This window comes from Cygnus olor, chromosome 6, assembly GCF_009769625.2.
Source record: "Cygnus olor isolate bCygOlo1 chromosome 6, bCygOlo1.pri.v2, whole genome shotgun sequence".
NCBI classification, from domain to species: domain Eukaryota; kingdom Metazoa; phylum Chordata; class Aves; order Anseriformes; family Anatidae; genus Cygnus; species Cygnus olor.
Window position 1 is genome coordinate 17206998 of NC_049174.1, and position 26302 is coordinate 17233299.

Here is a 26302-nt window from a genome sequence, read left to right on the forward strand (position 1 = left end):
GTCAGCAATGCCAGGTCAGCACTGGTGTGGTACAAGGCAGGACTAGGCGTACCAAAGATGGCAAAAGTCTGAGCTTAAATGCAGCATCAGAGCATTTAGTGTTAGTGAAAGTGTTAGCAGGGATATTGGGTCAGTTCTTGATGTATATTATGAAGCTAGGAAAAGGTTTTTAAAAAAAAAGTATTCAAAGAAAACAAGTCAGGAAAACATGCCTTAATCTCTTAAGGTTATCCAAGAGTTAAAAGGTGACTTAATCAAAGTCTGCAGGTATCTACATAAGGAAGAGAGATTTCTGATAACAAATGGCTATTTAGTCGAACAGAAAAAGGCACAGTAAGATCCAATGGTTGGAAGCTGCAGTACTTTCTCCAGCATGGGCCATTAATCATTGGAACAACCTACCGCAGGATGTGGTAGATCATTTGAAGTCTTTAAATCAAGGCTGCATCTTTCCAAAAGAGATTCCCTCCCTCAGACAGAATCTGCATCTGATGCAGAAAGTGCTACTTGGGGTTTGCACCCTGAATTACTCAGGACTGATATGAAAGTCCTTACAATGTATTAAATTAAAGAAAGAGAGCGGAAAAAAAAAGAAAAAAAAAACACTGTGTAGAAAAAGAGTGAAGATAAATAAGTGGGTGTTATAGGGCAGCGTAACTGATTCTCATGCCTTGTCACTAAAGTTCACACAGCTACTTACAAGGGCCAATTATGGAAAAGAAGCAGATTGGGGAAAGGAAAAAGGTATTCTTTCTAAAAGACATGCCTTCTATCCTTTAAACATAGTGTGATAAAGGCGTGCTTTTAGCTCGAAGTTCATCTGGTGAAGTTCTGACTGAGCACAGTGATGGGCTCACCAGTTGTTATTTACAAAGCACGAACTCCTGGGCATGGTTAAAAAGTACCAGTTGGTGCTCTTTCAGTTAAATCCCATTCCTTTCAGGCCAATTTAATCATGCCTGAAAGAGATCTGTAAAACAGAAGCACTTTGAGTTTCCTACAGAGAAAAAAGGAAGACACCAGCCCGTGGGAGAGAATACAGCTCTTATGTCAGAAAGAGCAAATGCATAGGGTGCAATTCCACGGCTACACTTCTGAGTTCAGACCGCCTGAGTTTATGGCCAGAACTGCCATGGGGAGGGGCAGGAGTATATAAGGATGTACGCCACTATTTATAGTAACAGCACTAAGCGTTTATATAATTCTAGTGCTCTGCTCTGATGGGACTTCCTTTGTGCTGAGACCTGCACAAACACATGAGAAAAGGAGGGAAGAAGACAATCTGTGCCCTGGAGGAGCTCTCTAGCCCCACACCTCTAGCAGCCTGCACAGAAAACTTGAGCTGCTCTTTTGGGGCTGCTGCCCAGACAGAACAAGGACTCTAGTTCCCTACCTGCTTTGAGCTGCATGAAAAATTGTTCTCTCAGATTTGATGTAGACGTTTTGCCTCTGATGTGCAAACAGCTGCTGGATGAAAGTGTCCGTTCCGAGCTCACTGAGCTTTTCATGATCAGAGGGTAACAGTAAAGATCTGGATTCAGAGATTATTCTGGCTCTGCTCCATCTGTCCCTTGGGATCCGATAGTTATGTCCCTAACCCTTCTGTGACCCAAGCATAAGTAATACGTGTAGGATGGCTCAAGATAGTGTATGAGGAAATGAAAACGCATAGTGATATACCTACTAATTTGTTATCTGCATGCCAGGACACATGAATGAGGCAGTGCGTATGCAGGCTGCGTGTGTGTGCTGGATGTGTGTGTGCTGGATGTGTGAGTGTGTGCAGGCTGCATGTGTGTGTGCGCATATACATGCTGCACATGTGCATGCTGTATGTGTACACCACCACCACCACTGAAAGATGACAGATTAATTAAAATTGGAAGCTCTGTGGAGTAGGTGTTTTGTGCCTGTATTGTTCCTGGTACAGGAATGGGAGTACAAGCCCAGGTCAGGGCTCTGAGTGCTGCTACAGCACAACAATAATACTCAGTCACAACAGTTCAGCAGAGTTCCTACTGTTGAGTCCTTCAGCTCATTTCACATATTTTGCCATTTACATTGTCAAATCACTTCTCCTCTTTCCATGAGCTTATAAAAACAAACAATTAGCTAAGAAAATATCTAGGGCTTTTCTCCCCCCACAAGCCCATTTTAGTCTTCCTCTTTCTAAAGCCTGCTGTTGGGCTGAGCAATATTATCCCCCCTGGGGTCTGCGTCTCACCAGTGATGGCAGCCAGATGAGGCCATCCCAGGACCATCCCCGCAGAGGCCGAACATCCCTCCGAATTACCCCACCAGTGCTGCTGACTGGAGCAGCCAGTGTGTGGGCGGGAGGCTCAGCTGCTGTTCAGCAGTCACAGCACCGGTAGCCCCGTCTGTCAGTCATCACGGCCCAGATCCCACACTGAAACCTCCACAGGCTTCACATCAAGCCTTCAGCACTGTTATACTTCAGGAATGCGTGTGCATGTATGTGGTTTCTGGGTGTATGTTTTAATTTTGTTTTGTTTTGGAAATACCAAGCATGTCCTTTGAGACCATTAGAAATGAGTTTTATACAGACATGGTAAAAGACCACTGTAGGCAAGGATAATAAAATATGAAATTATTATGAGAGACAAAACAACTGGTTTAAAAGAGGAAGTGCTGAGTTTTTCAAGCTCAGCAAGTGTGATTATTTTTCTCTTTCATTTTCTGTGTGCCTGTGAGTGTACAGAGTCCTAATTTGAGAACTGGAAAAAAAATGGGTTTGTTTATGAGCAAGCATTATAAACTCGTCTATCAGACTCATCAGTACATGGGGCAAATCATAAATTACCATCTCAGTGTTGACTTTAAGGGAACAATGGCAGTTACCCCATGTGAGGATGTGCCCCTTATTTCTGAATCAAGGAAGCTAAGAGTTTTGCTTCTGGCAAGGACAACTCTAAAAGGAATCATTCCTAATGCAATCCGTCCTTGAAATAAAGCTCCCTCTCATCTGCATTCCCTGTCTCATCTGATATGGTCTTCAAATATACAATTTTCAGTGTTTTCATATGACACTGTTGGGATGGGAAAAAATATTTACAACATGATTCCTAACAGAATCTGCATGAAGTCATCACACGTTTGAGTTCCTGCTAGACATAAATCCATTATCTTGCAAACTGTGTTGCTCACACGGCATTCCTACTAAGCAGCTGCAGATGATAAGAGCTACTCTGCATAATTTGCTTTGAAGTATCTTTGAGACAGGATTAACCAGATGATGTGCTCTTTTTTTCTCTCTTTCCCTCTTTCTCTCTCATTGTTGTTGTCGGCAGCAGCATGCTCCTACAGAAAGGTTTGTGGATTGCAGATACCCATGTGGTATATGTGCTCCTTGTGAACAGATTGTCTGTGTCTTACTGTAAATGTGTTAATGTTTGCACTGCTAGAAATAATGGGCATTTCTCCCACACACAGAGAAATCTGAAACTGCTGAAATCAGCCAGGAAGAAACCACTGCAATTAGCCAGTATGAGTACTTGACAATACCTCCGATTTACCAACACATGATTCTTCTATTTATCTTTCCATCAGCTTTCTTTCAAGTTCAAATATCATTGTTTTTCAATCATGCTTTTGATTGAACCACAATTTCATTAGCAAGAACACTTTGGCATTACTTGAAAATTAGAATAATTTATATTTGCATTGGCTGACAACATCTGTCTTCCAAGAGACTGAATTGTTTTGTAGCTTCTTCCAAGGGATAGTTTTGTTGAGTGGAGAACCACATCTTTGCCCATTCGTTTTCTGCATCACTTGTTATACACAATGCAAAGGAAGTGACTATGAAAACGCAAATGAATATCCTTGTCTGAGTAGTGTTAATATGATAGCATGCTGTACATCTGAATGGCTGAGAAAATGAAAGGATAACAGTCTGAGCTGTGGAAACATGAGCTACGGTGAGAAAGTTGGAATTCAGATTTACTTCTTCTTCCTTCTCAACTCCAGTCCTTGAATAAAAGAAAGAAACATTTATTGGACACAAACTTTAAAAACCTTAAACTCATCAGCTTGTATTTGGCTCTTTGTCTTTTAACGCTCAAATGAAAAACCTCATCAAATTAGATTAAGATGGTAAACTAAATCAAGGTCAACTTTTTATTAACTTTTGCTTTTACCTCGCCTCTTTTTAAAAGCATTTGCTCTGAAATCTCCCGGCCGCCGCCGCTGGATGTTTAGTGGCAATACTGCAGACTTTTAGGTTTTATGGATTCTACAAGAACAATATAACATGATACTGACAATCATAAACAGATACTAAGTTGTTTCAGTTTGGAAACAATTGCAGCCATATAACCATTGGTGGGCTCTTTTATATGAACTTTTATTTTTCTCTGTACAATGACTAACATGGGAACTATCCCCTATCCAATAGAACAGCTTGTATTTGCTCAGGAAATGGTTAAGTTACAGCAGGTCACCCCTGGTACTTCATGGAAATGCTTTGATTTGTCTTCCATACAAAAACAGTTAGAGTCATTTATTTTACTAACTCCCCTCAGAGCAGAACCTCAATACTATCTTAAAAAAATTAACTTCACACATGACTTTGTCAAGAAGCTTATTTCCATCTCAAGAAAGTTCAAATTTCACAAAATCTGGACACTGTGTAGTTAAGAGGACAGACTTTGGAAATGTTATTTCCCTTCTTTTTGCTGCCCATACTACCAATTCAGCTGTGGACTTTTCAGGTGACGTTTATGCAGCACTTCCTAAGCATATAGAAATGTCTGGACTTGACCAGGTCTACGCAGCTTGGCCATTACCAAGAGGGCTCTGGGCAAAATCGTGGTCATGCCTCCAGACTGCATTCTGGCTAGTTCAAAGACTAATCTCATGGATGTGTCCACAGCAGTCATACTTTCTGAAAGCTTCTGACAATTTAAAAAATATTTGGCATATCTGAAAATAGGGAACAATTCTGGACTAATTACTTTCAAAATGGAGGAAACATAGCTGCAGTCCCCCCCAAAAAAGATTGGCAAGGTGGCTTAAAGATACAAATAGATGTAGACGAACAGCATCAGTTTGGGATATATCCTATGCCCCCATCCCCTGAAGAGCCATTTTTTACTATTAAATTTGAATATGTCGTGTAAGGAAAAACAAAGCAAAACAAAACCCCTGCTCCTCACAACTGTACCTCCTGTTGTTTAATTATTGTAGTTTAGTGGTGATAAGTCTAGTTCATCTTGTGCATCCAGATTGGTTGAGAATGCTATCTGGACTTGAAATAGAGAAAAAATAAAAGATTTCTCTTTGTTACAATTTCAAAGCACTTCACATTCACCACAAACCGCCTGCAAACAGTAAAGCTCAGAATACCAGCCTGTATCAAGTCATTAACCTTTTAGGACTCAATCAAAGCAGTGTTGTGTGACACTTTATTAATGAATGCTTTAATGTGGTATATAAAAGCTAACAAACATGGAAACTGGCAATGAATCATCAAATTTAATATTCCATCAAACATTTCATTTTGAAGAATGACACTTCTTAAAAATAGTCCAATGGCATACAAGTTCAGAGGAGTGCCTTTAATGAAATTCATCCCCCTCTTTTTAGGACTTTTCAAAATTGTGTTTAGATGCCCAACAAAAGCAAGAAAAGTACATTAAAAATTGAAGCAGTTATGTGACCTTCTAAATAACATTTGAACATATTTTATGGAATCTGTTGTGAAGAGTGAAGGAAGTTGTCCTTATAAATACACTTGCAGTTTAGGTCACACATTGTCTGCAGTCATTGCTAGGAGGCAAAAGCCCTGTTGTAAAACAGCTGGGCTTCTTGGCTTGGGGCAAAGGCAAATTCCACAGCCAGAAACCTAATTAGACACTTTTGGAATTCACGGCACCCTTTCACGATATGACCTTTTCCTTTCTGTCTTCCCCTCTCTTCTCTCCAGCTCCCCCCCATATGTCCTCCTCCCCCCACCCTCCCACCCCCTGTGAACATTTGATCCTCTCCTTACTAAATATGTTGCTTTTTTACATAAATACTGTCTGCTGGCCAAATCCAACTCTGCTGGTTATCAGAGCAACTTGGAAGTCATTGAATTGATGTCATGACTAAATTTGTCCCTGTGATCCATTTAGCTTCTGAGTGACTCAAAGCTTATCCAGTCTCCTAAAAACTTCCAAAAATATGTGCTGCAGAGCAGTGTGTCAAAGGAATGGTTTAATCCGTGCTGGAAAATTTCGGGAGTCCCCAAAGAATTCTCATCTTGCCCAGGAAAATATTCTGACATTAAAAAAAAAAAAAAAAAAAAAACGCAGAAGCATGTTCTAAACATGACTCATTGCCAGGGTACTTACCTGAATGGGGAAAGCCCAGGTTCAAATTCCTGGCAGGACTTGAACCTGGGTCTCCCAGGTCACAGGTAGGTACATCAACTCCCGGCTGCATACTGGATTTTTTTTTTTTTTGCCTTTTTTTTTTTTGGGCGGGGGGGGGCGGTGATGGTGACAGTGGTGGTATTGAAATAGCAATTCTGTTCCAAAACTTACGTTTTTCATTGAAACATTTTGCATATCTGCCAAATATTTTTCAGATCATCAGATAGGTATTTTTCAATAAACAGTATTGCTACAAATTTGCTAACCACCTATCCTCAAACATATTCAAAGCTTTTCTAAAAGGATGATAGACTTTAATTTAACTGGTACTTGTATCAAAGAGAAATAGTATTGAAAAGTACCTAGACATAAGGATCTCAGTGTCTTGTAAAATAAATGAATAACTGATAGAAATGAAAGGCTATTAAATGCCACTGAAGACGCATAATTTACAGTGAGACTATTACATATCATTTCCTTGAATTTTTTTTATAACTTAAGTTGTAATTCTTATACAAACTCATTTCCAGCCAAAGATCATGTTCCCTCGCACGGATTTTTCACTTAGCTAAAAATTGCAGGATCCATCCATTAAAAAAAAAAATAGCATGATAAATAGGATATTTTAACTGAATTGGGTAATGGAGAACTGCTGTGCCACTCTGGAGAAATGTCTATAACTCACTTATGCCTTCTGGTATTTGTATAGCATGTTGACTCATGAATCACAGAGTACCTACCATAAAAAAAAAAAAAAAAAGTCTCCTTGACAAAAATACATTTTACTCAGCTGAGATTTAGAGTAAAGATTCATGCCTAACATTTTTAAAATCACAAATGCTATTGTTACACTTGGGGAGTTGTTTTTGTGTATCTGCGGACTTCAGTAGTACACTTCCTGTTCCGAGTTCCACAAAGCACTAAAGAATTTCTTCTTGTCGTGCTCGAGAAGGATCATTCTCATTTTACAGATGGAAAAGCTGAGGCAGAGGAGCTCATCGAGCTAACCAAAGGAGAAGTGAGGCTCCACTCCTGTTGTCCGTGGTTGCCAACACCAGTGGCAGGAAGCTTGCTTTCATTGCAATTACCCAGTAGCGATCCCTCTCCACTGTTACCCCTTTTCAGATCAAATGGGCTTTTTTGGCTTTTGGACCACTCTGCCTGCTTGTTATGGAACTACGTGTTTTTTCCCTATTCAGAGGAATTCTAATATATTGTGGTTTTGTGAGGAAAGAAGTACAAGGGTCTAGGCAGATTTTACTGAAATAGGTGGAGTACCACGCGATGTCCGTATGCTTTTGTCTCAGCTGGGAATGACAAGCAACAGTAATTGTCACAGTCACTGACAGTAGTAAAGGGAAGAAATTGAACAGGTACAGGGTGTGCAGGGGATGGCCAGAGCTGGGTTTTCCTCCAAGGAAAACGGGAGCTCATCTCTCAAGGCTTGTGGAGCGGAGGGTCAAAATCAGCTGGTACCTGGAAGTGCCAGAGGTGCTGGTGAGAGGAGACCCTGGCAGAGCAAGTCTCAGCATCAACAAAGAAAGAAACAACATCCACAGGGCTCTCTGTGACTGCAGGCAGACACGATATCACCTCTGCTGCTGGGATGAGCAAGGCTTCCACAGCTGTCCAGCCACAATGGGTCACGAGTGCCGGCTGCAGGTGCTGTGCACCCCAGTGCTGCACCTCCAGCCAGGTCTGGTGGGGTGCAGCACCTCCATCATCCTGGGACCCCAAATATCCCTCATTTCACCTTCCAGAACAAGCATGGATCCATCACATGCTGTTGCCATTTGCACGGGATTAGATATTTAAATCAGAGAAAAATATTGTTCATTATCATTTGCAAGTATCATTTTAATCACAAACTAAACCTCAAAGCAACACTAAGCATGTATGATTGCTACCTGGTCAGCATCATCAAGGTCCTTTGGAAAAACTAATTAGTATGTTACTATATATCTACATACCTCGGAGATAAATGTTGTTTGCATCTCCTTCCCTAATGACAGAGTAGAGATTGTTCAGTAAAGCACCCTACCTCTTAATATGCAGGGTTTGTTATAGGAGCGGCTCAATTCATATTTCCACCAGTTTGATGGTAAGTGAACAGCAGTAGCAATATTAATCTGCAGTAACCTGTCAGTGAACTCTACAGCTAATATGATGTAGTTATGATTTTACCATCAATCAGAACTGAACAGGCCCTGGACAATCCTTACAGCACTGCCTCAAAAAATCTAATTGTGCAAAAGCTTCATCGGTTTCCAACATTTCTTTTTTATCTGTCACAGACTTTTGGCCTACTACACAACCTTTTATTATTGGTCTTATTGCATTAGCTTGTTGGACAAAAAAGAAAAGGCTAAATCTAAGGGTTCCCCTGCATTCCATCATTTGTTACCATGCGGGATCCTATTTGACAGATCCATATTATTTTAGATTTAGATAAATATTATTAGGACATATGGTTTTGTGTGAACTTTTGAACCACTGATTGCCAACATATAAAAAAAGACAATATTTTCACCTCTACATTTGCATGTTCAAATGTAAAAGAAATATAAAATAAAAAATGGAAGAATTGAGCTGTATCACAGAACTCAATCTTAGATGAAATGTAAAACCACCTTTTTTTTTTAGTTAATTTTATTCACAGAACAGAAGAGTGGTTGAAAAATGAATTATCAACAACAAATACAAACTTTCACAGAAATTAGAGTTCTATTAGTAATTAAGATAATGACATTTTTCTTTTGGGGCATTTTTAGTACAACCATCTATTATGTAGTTTTGTAGCTTAAATTAGACGTGTGTGTGTAAATATCATAAAAGAAGCACAGACATGCATTCTCAGCGAGAAGCTTTCTTTCAAACACTGGCTGTAAGAGATTACAACTTGCTGTAAGATACATTACAGCCATACATACCATTTCTGGTGAGTTTACTATGCCAGAAGTTCTGGTGTAACTTTTGTGATTTTAAACATATAAAAGCATCAAGGAAGATGAACTATTAACATTATCTGTTTAGTCATTTTAATCTTTTGCATCTTAAATGTAATCAGGCTTTTCAGAACTGAAATTGCTAATCAGCATGTTGGATAAATGTTTCCATTCTAAAATGTGCACATTTAGAGATAACAGCTGGCTGTAAAGAATATATTTATATTTGAGATTTAATGTATCACAAACTTTATATTTGATTTCATTTAGCTTTACTCAGAAACTGAGAATATTTTTGCTAGCATGATCTTTTTTGACAGCAGTTTTACAGCAGCAGAAGAGCACAGAGTAATAAATGAGGTGTGCATACAATGCATTATGTACTCTTTAAAGCAAGCGTGTCCTTTTAATAAAACAAAAATTTTTATGCAGTTTCAAATTATTTCATCTCTTTCTAATGTGAGCCCAATTCATGCAAAGCAGTAAAGATTGTGCATGCCCAGAACACAGACAGTACGTGCTCTTCTGCACTACTGTGATTGTTCATTAATTTAGCAGTCTGCCTAAAAAATTGAGGGAAAATCACTTTAAAAAAAAAAAAAAAGAACTCTAACGTCAAAGAAATATTTTGACTATATGAACATCAAATGAATAGCTGAGTTTTAGCCCTCGATCAATCATAATGTAAAGTAATTGTAATCTAATAAAAATAGCCATACAAAATAGGGAAATGGCTGTTGCATCCTGTTAAAAACATGTAGGAATGCAGCTTTGGAACTACTGAGAGAGCCGAGGTTGTGGAAAGACAAAAACAGGATGTTAAATTGTTACGACAATTGGAAGCAACTGATTTTTTTAAGCACCTATCGCCACTCGTGATAATTTGTTAAACTGCCTCTAGGGGGTTCTGTGCGACTGCGATTTTGAGAACACCTACCACCAGGTCAGCAGAGGGAGAGGCACAAAGGGTGTGAGGGGAATTTCCGCTCGTGGAGAAGATGTCCAGCCACGTCCTCATGGCTGCAAATTGGACGGCTACATTAGCCTCAGTTTTCTCTGAAGCAAAAATAGCAAAAGAAAGTGGTTCAGATCTTCAGCCCGCTTTAAAATGTGTACTGTCATTATGGTAATAATAGAAACATGTGTTATAATTAATGTAATTACTTTAAACTGCATATATGAATTTTTTAGGCAGCTGTATTCAAAAGCCAACCACAAAATTGTTCATTCCACTTTGTGTTTTTAACAATGATTTAACTTTTTGTTTTGGAAAGCTGTCAGTGAGGAATGCTAGTTTGACTTCATAATTTCATACCCCACTTTTTGCACAAGCTTAGGTCTTTACTGCCCTGTGATATTTCTCCTCTATACTTCACAAATCAACTACAGCAGGTTATACAGGGTTCCTGCTTACTTCAAAAAAAAAAATCATTAGACTGTTAATAATAGAATGAAAAAAAAATAATGTAAAAGTTGGTGTGGTACAATGCATTGTGCCTGGCCAACCACAAATATAGCAATAGAATTATAAGCTCAGTTGGTTAGAGAACAATAATGCCACATCCATTAAAATGAGTTCAAAGATTAATAACAGTATAATTAAGAAAAAACCTCAAGCCATTCTTTAATGAATATTTTAACAAGAGTAACAACATTCAGGGATTTTTTTGTACCTAACAACTCTATTAGTCCAGATTTTTCAAACATGAGAACATTTAGTCAGAAATCCCGATTTTCTCCAGAGAAGGTCAGTGAATGAGAAGCTGGATATTACAAGAGTCTGCTAAATCATTCTGGTTTCTTGTGATGCCTGCAAAACAGCTCGCGCACTGCAACAATCCAGTCCTCTCAGCCATCAGTGGCACACGATGGTGGCTCTTAACCAGATGCACTTGTAGTGGAATTGACAGAATTAGAGCATTCGAGTAATTCAGATAATGAGATTTTTTTAACCTTTATCATGCACATGTTTTTTTGTTGTTGTTATTAAAATTAAAAAAAAAAAAAGGAAATAAATGAAGATTCTAGCTGTCACCACTTTTACTATAAATTATAAAACACCTCTAGATATTCAATAGATATTCAATAGTTGAGAGGCCCTATTTCAGCAGAGCACTTGGAGACAGAGTTAATTTTAGGTAATTTTAAGTCAAACCTGGACATTCTGCTGAGTAGGGAGGGATGAATCCAAGGCTGGCTGAACTGGTGTCACAGTCCATAGCTAGGCGTAGGCCTGTGAATGTTTATTTTTGGCCATGGTCCTTCTCATGATGGAGTAACCCCTCTGGGGCTACTGCAAGAGAGCTCGGCCCTCTGCCTCCCAGCACGCTTCCCTTCGCCCCACCTTTGCTTTCCTCCCTCTTTGGCAATCCAGATTGAAATGAAAGTTGGCCAAAATCAAATCAAGTAGCTTGTGGTTTTAGCTGTCTGGGGGACTTTGGGCAAGTTTCGTCCCAGTCTCTGCATGTAGCTAGAGCCAGCCCACACCACAGGCATGCGGAAACTGGGTGAGGGGTTCGGCAGCCCCTGGCGTGTGGGAAAGGTCTCTGACGGCCTCGCAGAGACAAGGCGCCGCCTTGCCGGGTATTTGTGGCATGGACATCATGACAAGAGTAGAAAAAGCACAGCAATGGGCTTTGAGAGGGGCTGCAAAACATACAGCAAAATTTGATATTGTGCAGCTCACAAGAGCGTGTTGCACTTCAGACAGAATATCAGCTGCTCGCTAAGTCACTATACCTGTACATTTCTATTTGGCATTATACTGCGACTGCAATATGAGTTGGAGCAAAACATAACCAGCAAGCAGGGAAGCAGAATTTAAAAAATACTCAGACTGATACATATTAGGTGCATTTTTTTCTCATTTTAAGCATATTTTAAAATAAAATTGTATGTGTTTCAAGACAGTTAAAAAATACCTTTTCTTATACTCAGAAGACCAACTGTACTACAGAGATTACACCAGTAATTGCCTCTTTTATCCCACAAAATAGATATTCATCCAGTGAAAGCAGGTGAGCAGAACAGCATCTTCTCAGCCCTTCCTAACCAAGGTGGAGGTCTAAGAAGTCCTGGGTGTTCTAAGCAACCCAAGGGATCCCTTCTGAACTCCCCTTTTCCAAGACGATAGCCATTCTGCAAAGGGTAAGATGTATACTTGACACAAGGACTGTCTCCGAACCAGCCCACAAAAGAGGTGAGTAACATGAGTAGTGAATGTCTCTCTCTCACACTGTGGTCAGTCACAGGAGGCCTCATTCAAAGTACAGTGAGGTTAATGAGACTTTATATGTTTGCTCCAAAGAAATTTGTCTCAGATTCTGTATAACTATGAACAGCTAAGTGGAGAAAGACTAGAAAAATAAGAGAAATCAAAATTCATAAAATTGAAAACAAAATGGGTGAAAATGAATCAAACACATACTTTTCAATATTAAACTATTTATTTCAAGATATTTTCCTTTTTACCATTTATTTCTATTATTAGCCTAAGTTTCAAAGGAAAACATTATTTTGAACATTAAAAAAAAAAAAAAAAGACACACTTTAAAAATTAGAAAAATTTCCCAGTATTTTCTGAATCAAACAGTTCTGAAAGCTTTTTGGTTCCAGTGACTCATTGTTTTTAAGAGAAAACACACCATTGTTTTCTCACGCAGAGCTCTGGACCAGTCTACATGTGACTCCCTATTCCCTTGTGAAATTAAAGGGAGAGGATTGCTGTCTTGTCAGACATTGGATCCATTGCTTAATACTTTCATGAAGTGGGTAGGCAGTTTGGGAGTGTTCATAATCTTCTTTATACATCAAAAAATAATTCATAGCATTGTGTGCGTAATGCAATAAGGAGATTAATGTCAAACTTAAAAGGAGCATTAACAATAAAATAAGATTCATAACCACTGCATGAAAGCTCTTGAAACTAGCTGCTCGCCTGGCTATTTTCTGATACATTGACCTTCTGCACAAAGTGAGGGCAGAATTCACAAGCCTGTTCTCCATTCCCATCAGAGCTCAGGGGAACGCTTATGACCACAGCTGACCACACAGCCTCTGTGCTTTCATTCTAAGCCAAGAGGCCAATAGTTTCCTTCATAATTGAGCTGAAGGACATTTAAAAATAATTAATAGGATTTGGTGCAACTAGTATTATTTGTTGTGTTGTGTTCATTCTATTTTTTATTGCTTGCTTCCAGAGCTTAAAGACTTTTCTTAGGAAAGGTTGAATACCAATGGTTCTGAAAGTAGTCCCAAGGCAAAGCAGAATATAAATAGCTCCACAAGCACAACAAGCTAAAGGCTCCACTGAGGCGAAAGAACATCAAGCAATTAAAAAACACTGAATGATATAAATAGGGAATAGCCCCTTACAGCTGCAGACCATATATATTAAAAATACTATCAGGAACTGAGTTGTTTTTACGTATGAAACTTAGGGAAGTAGCGCACAAACAGGAAGGGTGAAGGTACGGGGGGAACAGTCTGTTCCACGAGCAGAAAGGAACTCTCGAGGGTTTCCCTCGAGGAAGGAGCAGGCTTGCCACCCCTTGGAGGAGCGTGTGAGCCACTGCAGACCCACTAGTAGCACCCAGCCTGGCAGTTGGGCTCCACGCTGCTCTTGCATTTTGTAGTCCCCAGCCAACCTGCTGGAGAGCTGACAGGGCAACCATGTCTAAGTGATGGGCATGGGCTGGACACATGGCCGGGGTCTCCACCACCACCACCTTACATATTTATTCATCTATTAGATCATTACCTACAGCATAACTGTTTGATTTTCACGGGGGCTGGTTTCTCCATACTCTCTGTGATATCCACTGGCAGTGCAAACCCATCCACATGTGCTAGCCCTCTCTGATGGTCCTATGTTACCTCGAAGTTCTCACCCATAACGCAATTAAATTTAGTAGGCAACCTTCTTCTTGGATGAAGACATTAACACAAAAAAAAAAAAAAAAAAAAAGATTTTTCTATTTCACCCAGATCATTTCACAGACCTCTCCCTGCTGAATTATTTAGGGCTACGATTAACAGATGTAGGACTGCAGTTCATGGGAGAGAGAAAATGAGGACTGGATGTATGCAGGCTCAATTCTTAGCAGCTATCTGACTGCACATTAGAAAGATGTGGGGTTTTTTCTCTCTTTTTCTGTGGACCCTGCAAACTGGGATTGGCTTTTCCTCTCCACAGGAAGTCCTGACATGCAACCAATGTGCGAGGCCTTCTGAAGTCTCTCGAGCCCCTGAAGGCTGTGTGTATTTTCTTCTAAGTAGGGCCCTACCTGATGTTGCAGCACCATCCATCATGTCAGCAACCAGCACTGCTCTGGGGACATGATTTGTTAGTTAACACAGCCTTTGTTAGCTGGCTCTCCAGTAGCACACACCGATGGAGACCTGCAGCTTTCAGAAAATTTCCAACAATAGATAAAAAAGGGCTTAGTGAAAACCAGGCCAGGTGCAAAATATACACTGATTTGAACCGATCAAAAACTTGGCCAATCAAATTCATTATCTAGATTATGTTCTCTACCACAGAAGCTGCACTGGGAGACAGGTTACTTTTTGGATTAAAATCTAGTTTTAATATCCTTTTAAATATATGTAAGGTGCAAGAGCCCTGGGTGGAAACTGGAAGTATATGGACTTTTCTCTGTTGTTTTTTAGCGCTTTATTTATAAATGTAAGAGCAAGCATAGACACAGTGCAAATATTCTAACAACTACCAGTGCACAGGAGTACAAATTGGTATGCTGCATCAGAGAAATAAAGGAGAGGGCTGATAGAATGGGGAGAGTAATTTACTGTGCACTGGTCTCAGCTGCCAGTGATTGCAAAGGGAACTCAGCAGATGTTTTTTTGATAAAGGTTGTTTCTTGCTGCAGCAGCAGCAAAATCCATAGCATTATTCTGTAGGACTTTGCACATCATGATTCTGCCATTTCAGTTTGTCTTAACAGCTGGATGATTAAAAAAAAAAAAAATGTTCCAGTGGATTATTTGAAATTTGTCATGTTGATTTAGTTTCATTACTGTTATTAAATTTTATTCTGGAATGGTTTACATATCGAGAATGCATAATGGGTTTCTGTGTAGCCTGGGATTTATTCCTTGAATGAGGAAAGGACTCTAGTGTGACAAAGTCATAAAGCCTTATTGACTTGATCCTTTGCCATAAACACAGGATTCAAGGAGTTAGGCCGAATATTAAATTGATATGATGGTTGTATTTTCATCAAGAGAATAGCCTCTTCCAAAATAAAACCTCACAGTAAGTCTAGATCTACAGAATTGTTTCAGAATTCTACTATTCCCAGGATAGAAAAGGAAAATATTCTCCTAATTAAGAACTTTGTAGGCACTAAGGTTGAAGAGAACCAACATAAATATGCATATTTAATGCACTATCCAGATCCTGAAGCAAAACAAAATAAAATTAAAAACGTAACAAAAATTAAAATTATATTGACATATGGAAGGATTTAAACAAGCAAAAGGATGCTTCTAAACAAAGAAATTCTGAACACGGAAAGGGCTATCAAAATTGAAGCTACACTGAAAGACAAGATGAGCCAACTAAAACCTTATACCCAAACAAATTGAAGTTACAGAGGGTACTCAAATTTGATTTTAGTTCAGCTTTTGGATCTCTTCTTTTCTGATGGGACCACTCACAACTCTAAAAAACCTTTGGAGTTGGATCTAAATTTTGTGGTGTAAGCCAACACTTAAATGTGAGTGACTGCCATTTTGTCACATTCCAATTTGCACGTAGGAGAAAGCTGCCATGTCATATAATGTAAATTATGCAAGATTGTATGTCACCTCAGAGAGATATACTCTTGCTGATTTGTAAATTAAAGACAAACCACAAAAGTTCCTAATTCCTTCATAACATAACTACTCGTGAGTTTCTGCTGAAAGACTGCCATCAAAAGGCAATAAATCTTCAGGAAATAATATCACAATGCTAGCTTTAAAGCACTCATGACTTTTTCCCAACTTTCTCTGGAATATTTCTTCCAAAAGAAAGCAGATGGCAAAATACTCAGTGAGTCAACTTTTGTGTTCAAACACTCCCAGGGGGTTCCATTAATTCGAGTTGTCTCTGCAAAGACACAGACATGAACAGAAATAACTGCCCATCTTTGCCCAGCATCACCATGTTTTTTTCCTCAAAGTTCTTCACTTTATCAGAAGTATTATTTGAAACCAGCATTGTTATTAAGTGCACTTTGGACGCAGAAGCATATCGAGAGAAAATACAAATTAACGCTTTTAGATGAAGTGGATTGACAGATCCAGGGCACGCCCAGGTCCAACCTGGACTGATCTTCTCCCGGTGAGGCCGTTAGATGGGTAGACCATGAACCGACCTTTTTGCTTCTCTGCCAACCTAGCTACGCAAGCAGCAAACCCAGGTCTTCTCTGGAAGCCAAAGACCACCACTGAGCTGGAGTTTCTCAAGAAGCTAAATCACTGTGGAGCATCAGATTTATTTATTTACTGGTGTACCAGGGAAAAACAAACTCCTGAGAAGACAGATTTTCAGAAGAATTCAGTACTGGCCTCATTCTGTCTCTATTGATGTCAGCAAAATCCACTGAAACAAAATAAATCCAATGATGGACAATTCCAAAAGTCTCCCATCCTGTAAACCATGAAGAAGTTCACGACAACTTCATTAACGGCATTGCCGCTAACGAACAAAGCCTGGCCGGGTCAAGGACACCGCGGGTGGTGCGGGCAACGTGCGCCTGTCAGCGGGGAGCGCCCTCCCGGCGTGCTGGCAGTGAGGACCTGCCGTTGCCAGGGGTGACAGCACACGCAGGGGGCCCGGGCCTGTGCGGCCTAGGAGCCAGCGCTCAGCCCAAGAAGGGAAAAAACATCAGGGACAGAAATGCAGCAGCAGTGGCTGAGCACCAGGGAGAGCCCGATGCGAATATAACCGCATTCCTTTCCAGTGCGATGAATAAACATCAGAAAACACAAGGAGCATGTTCCAAGTAACAGAGGGATTTTTCTAAGAACACAGCCAGCTCGCTCAGGTTCAGCAGTGCAAAAGCCAGCAGGGGAGCTGGGGCAAACCCACCACAGCGCACTGGCTTATGGCAGCTTGGTGGCACCTCTGTGCAGACGAGCCAGGCCAGTGTCCTGCTGCACCTCCTGCACCGAGCACCCAGCCTGCCCAAGAGCGAGGGTTGGGCTGCAACATTCCTGCCAGCACCCGCTGGCAACAAGGTTCAACATCCAACCTGGGATGGGAACATCCAACACCTATTTTGAGTGAAGGCAGCCAACAAAACAGCCAACACGTAAATGTAGCTGCTCCATCCTCAGACCACACACATTTGACATTAGTCACCCAAATGCACATTACTTTTCAGGTGCTTTCACTTCTTGAGCTTGCATACTGTGCGGAGACTACTAAGCTAGTCCCAGGTTTAAAAAAAAGGGGGGTTAAATTTTAATAAGCGCACAAAGCTGTTAGCTTGACAGTCCTGTTTTCCATAAAGCTCACATTCATAACAAGCAATAAAGATGGAAGCTTACTGCAATATAACCCACAAGTCTGCCTAAAACATAGATCTGAAGAGATCCCGATTAAAGGTAAAATGTAGTATGGGCTTCATGCCAGATCCATCCCTTGTTTCTTTATAATAAGAGAAAGAGTGCCAACTATGATATAGTTTTATAAGTAAGTCATCTATTTTCTAGTAACATGACTGAAACTGCCCATTCATTACATGTAGGCACTCAAAAGCCAATACTGTTAGTTGACATCACTTTCCTTCTTATCTCTAAGTAAGCCAAGAACACATAACTTTTTCTGATCCTGTTTCTACTTCAACACCAGTATTTACTGCATGCCATATAAAATTAGGCATTCCTCTGCTTGAAAGGATAGAATCAAATGAAAGCCAGAGAACTAGCCTTCTTAATGTGGTACTTTTTGCAATTTTTATCTATTTCTTCCGCAAGATTCCTCTGTAAGACACAAGACTGTAGCAGAACATCATTTGGCTCATTTGGGACTAACATGCTTTGCTTTGAGTCCATTCAGCACAATCACCATAGATTCATAGCACATTGAAATCAATTGCAGACTTTGCATAGACTGTATTGAACTTTAGCTGCATCCCGCAGAGCAAAGAAAGGACAAGATACAGCAGGAAGGAACAATTGTTCTGTCAATTAACTGGTCCACAGTGCACAGCCAGCATATCTGAGGGACTACAGGCAACCAATATAGCATATTCCACAGGAATTTCTGTTCTGAAAGAGTGATCCCTACCTGCACTCAAATTAATTGCTGAAAAAATGTCTGTAATAACAGAAACTTAGCTATTGTTAGAACCTGCCAGCATCTCAAAATCCTGGTCTATCCAGCAATACACCTCAGAATGACAAGTATTAGAAATGTAAAAGCATTGTCAAATCAGATCTCATGTCTTTCTCCTGACAATGCAAAATTATTTCTTCGTGCTTGTGTATGCTTTATTTTTGAAATATACTTAATTTCAGTGTTAAAGTAGCTTGGGTAAACAGAACAAGGAAGAGATTCATTTTAATGATACCTCTCTACAGATCTGATTCATGCCACACAGTTGATTTGCCTCACTTCCATCCTTTTGTTTGCCCATCTTTAATAATAGAGATAGTAATATCTGTCTATTCCCCAAGACAGTTATGCTGATTACTTTATCACTTGCCAAAATCTTTCAAATGAAAGAAACGTCACAGAGGCTATACAAGACATAATTTGGCCTTTCACTGCATTTCTTGCTTCCTTTTTGTGTTGAGAGCCAAGACTCGTTTCTGATACCTATCATGTTCTGCTCCTTCTCTCATCAATTATTTGAAGAAGTTACTGCCATCCAAGGTTATGTTTCTAATGATTTTTTAGTTGTGTAATTTAAAAAGTGTAAAATCACTCAATTACATCTTATTCTGGAGATCACTAACTGTAATTATACATGGAAATGATGAAATGGAGGAAAACCAGATATACTCTCATCCACTTTCAAGGTCTAGCATAAGAAATTCAGGTCAGATATGCTTATTTCAAACAATTTAAGTACGCCAGTGTTTCAGGACAATAGGACTGGCATCCAGTTACAGTGCAAATGTTTGTTTACAAAGATTTCATTTTCCTTGCATATATTGTGGAACTATATTAAAAAGAAATGTTTCTCTTCTGACTCTTTGGCCAATCAAGAGTTGCAAGTAAATGTAAACACAACTAAAAAAAGAATCCTCAACACAAAAGACACCCTTTCCCAGAAGCTTCAAACCCCTCAAACCAACTGAAAAAACATGCTGCAAAAGTTTTTTGTTAGCCAAAGAGTTCATGGATATTGCTCTTGACTCTTTTAAGGGCTTTTGTAAGTATTCTTTGATTCTTTGAAGGAAAAAAAAAAAAAAAAAAAAAAACCTACTGAGAACAGATCCTTTCACATGAGAGGAATAAATGAAATGGCTCTGACACCAAGTTCCTTTTCAGATATTTCCTCAATGCCAAAAACAAAGATGAAATGGTTGGAGCACTGAGGGAGGATGGGACGAGAATCCTGTGAAAGAAACTGCAACTGATAAAGGACAAATGAGGGAAATGTGAACAAAGACACGCACCCAAAAAATGGACAACCTGCATCTGTAGGACTTACAAGACTTAGCTAAACTCATCTATGTTCACCATGCATCAGCCAAAGAATTGAAAAAGTTAGAGCAGAGGGAAAGGTCAACATTACCAACTTCAACAACAGGAAGGGTATTGCACCCAGACACTCTTGTAAATAAAATTTCTGTTCCTAAGAGTCACTGCTTCAGGGAGTTTTGGCTGTAGAGTCTTTATTGAGGACAGGGAACTACAGCAAACGTGTATCAGTTTTAATAAAAGTATGATGTTGTATCTCACAGGATCTTAGCTGAAAAAGTAATTCACATTGGCTTGGTCATTTCCATGTGGCTTTCAAGTTGTTGAAGTAATGAAATTACAGGAAATAAGCTGCAATGTAGTGAGGTGGTGGGAAGTCTCCTGGCTACCATGTGGATGACTGCTAGGAACAGTCTGTGTCTGACTTCTTTATTAATGATCTGGAAAAGGGAGTGCACAGCACTTTGATGAAGCTCACAGATACGAGTATGAAAGACAGAAAGATCAGTGTACAAAGAAAATAATACAGAATTTCCTAGAGCAGATAGAACCATGGAAAGAAAATAACTAAATGAGACTCAGCTTTGAAAAAGTGCAGGCTAGGAGGGCATCTGAGAGGGAATAACAGGAAGGAGAAATCTGGGATGCAATAATGATGAAAGAGATCTAAGTGAGATAGCACATGCTAAATGACATGAATTGGCAACATGATATGGTGTGAAAAGGCCAGTACAATATTGAAGAGAGCAAACAGTATCACATAACTGAGAAAGGAAGAAATAGCCACTTTTACTATGGGTGCTAGTGCAGCTCCATCTGGAATATTATATGCATTTCTGGATATTGACAAATTAGAGAGTTCAGAGAAGAGCACCCAACATGATCCAAAGACTAGGAGGATTGATTTATGAGGAGAGATTAGAAGAGTTAAATATATAAATTGCTTGGCTAAGAAAATGATTAATGGGGGACACGATAACAGCCTACAAATATTTGAAGAAGACCACCAGTGAAGGAAAGGCATTTTTCAGCAGGATTCACAGAGAACAGCTAAGAGTCAGGAGGTGTGACTGAGAAGCCAAAGCATTCACTGAGGATCAAGAAATGCTTCCCAAACAAGAATTATGATAATCTGTAGAATAATTTCGCCAGTGGAGGGACGGGGATCTTTTACTTGTGGCTTTTAAATGCAGAATTGAAAAATCCCTCAGGAAACACACACACTACAGTCTGAGTGCCCACAACTGCAGAGGTCTGGACCCAGTGAAAGTCCACTTTCTCCACAGAGATGAATTGGGCATAGGAGAAACGACTGTATTTGTAAAGACGCTACATTCTTATTTGTGTTTCTCCCTGTGCTGTTTGCTATTGTGGCATTCAGCAAACTGAAATAAACAATAGCTGCTGCTATAGCAGTACTTTTATTATTTGATGGTTGTGGTGAAATTCTCAGCACCTGTCTTACACTTGTGTGAAGATAACAAATCAGCAGTCTGATATCCACAGAGCACTTCCTGTGACTCAGTTGGCTTTCCTGATGAGATATAGTCAAGATAAATATTATATGCCAGTGCACCTTCCTTCTTTTAAGGTGAAAAAAAATAATAATAACTGTATAGCAAAGCCTGACTACTCTGGTTATGTCAGGAAGCTCAAGGCTGGCTAACTCCAGAGAACTGATACAAGCATGGCAAGGCGTAGAGCTGGCAGGTAACTGAAATCCTCCTTCTTCCAGTCACAGGGTGTTATCTAGGGAGACACAACACCACAGTATGTGTCATGCAACAGCAACAAAAGTTTAAATCTTGCCGCTCCCTTAGCTAGATATATCTCACAAAGTTAGATTAATTGTGAGTCTTTCATCTTCTGCCATCTCTGAAAGGCCTTATCTTTATCTCTGCTTTCAGAGGTCCATAAATTTCTTCGTGTTCAAAGGCTCCATCCCTTCCCCCAATCCCTCTCTAGTTCAGACATCCTCAAACTCCAGCATGACTGTCAAGTCTCTCTGTATTTAATCCCCTTAGATTATCTCCCCCTTTGTACTTCCTTCCATGCCTTTCACCAGTTTCCTTCCAACACTTCACCTGGTCATTTCATCCTCCCTGAACCCTTCTCCTGGCAACTTCCCTGCTACCAAAAATGTTCCCATCATGGGCATCAACACCACTGCTTTCATTTTTTCTGCTACATCTTCTGACCTTGCTGGTCACCTGCCTGTGTGCTGCTCAGCTTGGAATACACCTCGTTTCTGGAAACCCCAGCTGCCACCAGACTAACCGCAAATGGTTTAAGCAGGGGGTTTCTGAACCACCCCAGTACTAACCTAAAAGGTTCTCATGCATGTAAGTTTTAAAAAGATTAAATTTGTTTGGATGCCTATACTTTTTCTGTGGATGTCTTCCCCACCTCTCCAGAGGCAAGATTATTTGTAAATTCTTGGCAATGGTTATGATTAAAGCCTTCGTGGGAAAAGCTAGGGTGAAATACATTTAGTTTTGACGCTTGCTTTCTGCCAAGTAAAGGGATTTAAATCACTAAACGAAAATGGATTTAGCTTATAACTAGGCAGCTATTTTTTCAGTGTTGTTTTTATTCATATTCTTTTACGTCAGATATGACTGATTCAGGTGAATCAGTCTCCGTACACTAGGTTACCATAATTATGCACTATACCCATTTCAAAATTAGTTCCAGCTAGTTAGCTTCACTGCAAGACAATTCACGCTGCCAATTGAGAATTCAACCTAGTTTGATGATGGATTCATATAAACAGCAAAATCCATTATTTATACACCGTAGGAAAATAAACTCTCTGGCTGGCCGGGGATATGAAGCATGTGAAGGGTTTTCATTTTAGATGGTTGGAAATTTTAAACTCAAGCAGCTTTTAATCAACATACCATTGAAAACAAATTTCAGCAAACACATTTCTTATTCAGCAGCAGTACAATGTAACTGAAAATAGAAGCTCCGAAAGCTTTATGGTCTATTACTCAACATGTGCTTATAATAAATTAGATGTAAATAGCAGTTATTGTGTAACAAGAAAAGCAAGAAAAGACGACCAATTTCAATAAGCTGGCAGGACTGAGAAGAGGACCATTTCTGCCCTACTGTTCTGAAATAATTGCTATAATCCAAACATTCACATGTATCATTGTTTTCTATTATTATCAAGTTACAGTAGCCCTACAGCCTCGAGCCCCATAATACTAAAATATTTTGCAAAGCTGATGCCAGTCACCTAGATTATGAACTAGGCACCATTATACTTTAACTATTATTGTAGACGTCAAAATTAAAATTCACTGAAATAGAGCGGAGTTCCTTCTCTTCTACCTGCAAATAAAAGGAAGACAAGCTGGTTTTATTTCTGGCTCTGAAGTTTTTGATATTCTTAACCTTTAACTCTAGGTGAAGATGGCCAATTGGGAACCGCACAGATAGACTGTGAAGCATACACACCCTTCAGACTGACCAATATATGGGCTACAGTTCTTCACACTGGCAACGTAAGAAGAAAACATTATAAAAATCAGTGATGGATTCACTCTGTGTACTAAGGGCCTCTATCACCTCCTGCATTAACCACCACCTCGCATTCCCATCTGGAACCCCTGGAAGCTCATTTATTAGTGCAATGTCATGGGTTCTCTTTAGTTTCTCAACTCAGCACGCTGGTTGGAGGCGGCTGGGTGCTCTCTCCATAAAATGTGTGACCTAGCACAGGCTGGGAGGGCAAACTTGCTCCCTCTGGACTGTGTATCCTTGTGAGCAGAGTGACAAACTGCTTGTTGAACAAATTTGTGAAAATTTGCTGCAGAGTCATTTGGGGTGGGCCACTACTGATAAGACTTACAGATTGTGAATGGGAACAGAAAATCTCAGTGAGACAGTACAAGAATTAATCTTTTTGATGTGTAATAATAATTTGTCGTGAAATAAAAACACGCCAAGTTTGAAGGCAATTTTACAGGAGTGATTGCTCTGACAGAATCAGCATGTGGAGCTGTAGGTATTATAGCAAGCAGCAAGGGAAGCACTAGCCTAGAGGAAATGTGCACATAGCCATCAGCAGGGCAGGCACAAGACAAAAAAGCTAAAAATTCAGGTGAACTTTTCAGCAGAATCATAGACAGTATTACAGCCGATGGCAATAGAAGTGTTTACCTGACAGAAAAGCAGTATGTGCCACTTCAGGTTGGACAGTGATGCACAAACCAATGCAGTACGAGAATCTAAGTTATTCACAGTAACAGAGAAGTCAAAGGAAGAAGATAAAAGTCCATTACTGAGTAAAAGTATGTCAGTTCTACAGCTTCCTCAAGAGAATGTCTTCACTGGGGAAGCAAAAGAGAAAAACAGCTTAAGAAAAATCTCAGGACATTTTCCATAGCATAGTGACAAATTGCACCTTTTCCAGTTTGTTAGCTATTATATATATCTCCAGTAGGAAAAGGATCAGTGGTACATATTTATCTTTCTCCATTTACCCCAGGATGAAAGCCTGTAGAAAAGTATGTATGCCTTTTAGCACAAGGTGGCTGGTGCTACATATTCCCAGCATCTGTTGCCAGTATACAGGAGAAATTTATATGGGATTTTGTTTAAAGGTACTAGAAAGGTGATTTATCCTGTGTTGAATAAAAATACCAAGAAGAATACGGCAAGGTTAGTTAGGCATGGATAAACCCTTGAGAAGGACTGAAGATAACCTATGTTGCCTGAAAATTAAAAGCGACACCGGAAAACCTAAGACTCTACACACATGCCAAAGTCAAACTAAATCAAGCAAAAGCTCAGAAAACAAAGGCTCCTCAAAAGTAAAGTAGGCATTGGTTTACATGGGCTGGAAAAACAAATCTATATATCCTATTTTTCTTTCTTCGCTGAGCTAGCCCAAATATAAGACATTACAGATGAGTGTATGTGTCAAAAGCATTGAATTAGTTGTGACGCAGCTGACATAACTATAACTGACAGCAACATTATTTAGCTTAAGTAGTTTGCAGTTGAGTATAGACTTAGACATAATCTTGCCAATGGAACAGTTCCCACCCTAATACTTGGGTAGGAAATGGTGCCAGATTAATAAAGATCTTATTGAAAAGAATCCAGAGCCAGAACCTAATCCACATTTAGAACAACTGAGTTCCAGGATAGCATCAGTGATGCACGGAGCTGTCACCTAAGGACTTTGTTTTTCTTCCTATGGAAAGCTAAAATTCAGACTAGCTACATTATTAGACATTGGAGACTTGCAGAAATGGAGGGTGAAATAGCAAAGCAAACTCCTCAGTTAAACTCAGTGTTCTCAAATCCATCTCCTCCCAGAATAAGGGTCAGAGCTGGTACTAAACTTCATGGGGATTTTGAGCTTCCTGGCTGTTAAAGATGTGTGTTTTTAAGAGTAATTGCTACATAAGTAAACCATTCTTTTTTTTTTCTTTCTTTTCTTTTCTTTTTTTTTCTTTTTTGTTGTTGTTGTTTTTCTGCAACCTCTGCTCCATACTCACTGCAGGCCACCAGCATACACTGTTTGCAATCCCCAGCTTGATCCATTCTGTTGACTTACATTACAACGTTGCTCTTTGGCATGCATGAAATACATCATGATTTTCTCTTACATTGCGGAAATAGAATCAGTCACATATTTAATGCAAACTTGCAGTGTATACTCCTTCACAGAATCACAGAATTGTAGAGGTTGGAAGGGACCTCAAGAGATCATCAAGTCCAACCCCACTACCAAAACAGGTTCCCTAGAGCAAATTGCACAGGTAGGCATCCAGAGTCTCTTTCAGGTATTGCATTTATGCTTAAATTTGTATTTGGAATATGAAACTTTTTATTCATTCAGACTGTTTTATATAAATGCAGCAGGTCTTGATATTTTTTCAAGGGTGATTTCAAAGGGACTTTTTAAATGTTACAAACACTTAATTGGAAGATCAAGCAATAGGGTGATTTTGTCTAGATCATAAGTATTTTTATTCTAAGAAATATACAACTGTAAACACATTTTTGTCAGAAAAAAAGTACAAAATCTAAACAGATACAGGAAAATAATCTAAATATCAAAGGCAGTAGACTTTCATAGCCTCCACCACAAAATACTGAAATTGTCAACTGAATGTAAAGAATTGTGCAGAAAAGAATCTTTTGATTCTTGCATTCTTTTGGCTCAACAGCTACTGCAATTTAAAGAAGCAAATTACAGGCCCTTGCAAGATGAGAGCTTCTAAAGCGCTCAATTACTCAGGAACCAATTTGTTGTTCCTCTTTGATAAGAGTTGGCCATCTGACTCTGATAGATGATGACC

The 26302-nt window shown here is 39.5% G+C and overlaps 1 long non-coding RNA gene across 2 annotated transcripts in view; it reads left to right on the forward strand.

Annotated features, from left to right (window-relative positions):
* LOC121072402 overlaps positions 1-25424 on the forward strand; it is a 110074-nt gene extending 84650 nt beyond the window's left edge. For both annotated transcript variants that reach the window (XR_005821192.1, XR_005821193.1), the window contains exons 2-3: positions 12316-12518; positions 23394-25424. This is a non-coding gene — a long non-coding RNA (uncharacterized LOC121072402). The remainder of the gene's footprint in view (positions 1-12315; positions 12519-23393) is intronic.
* Positions 25425-26302: the final 878 nt, after the last annotated feature.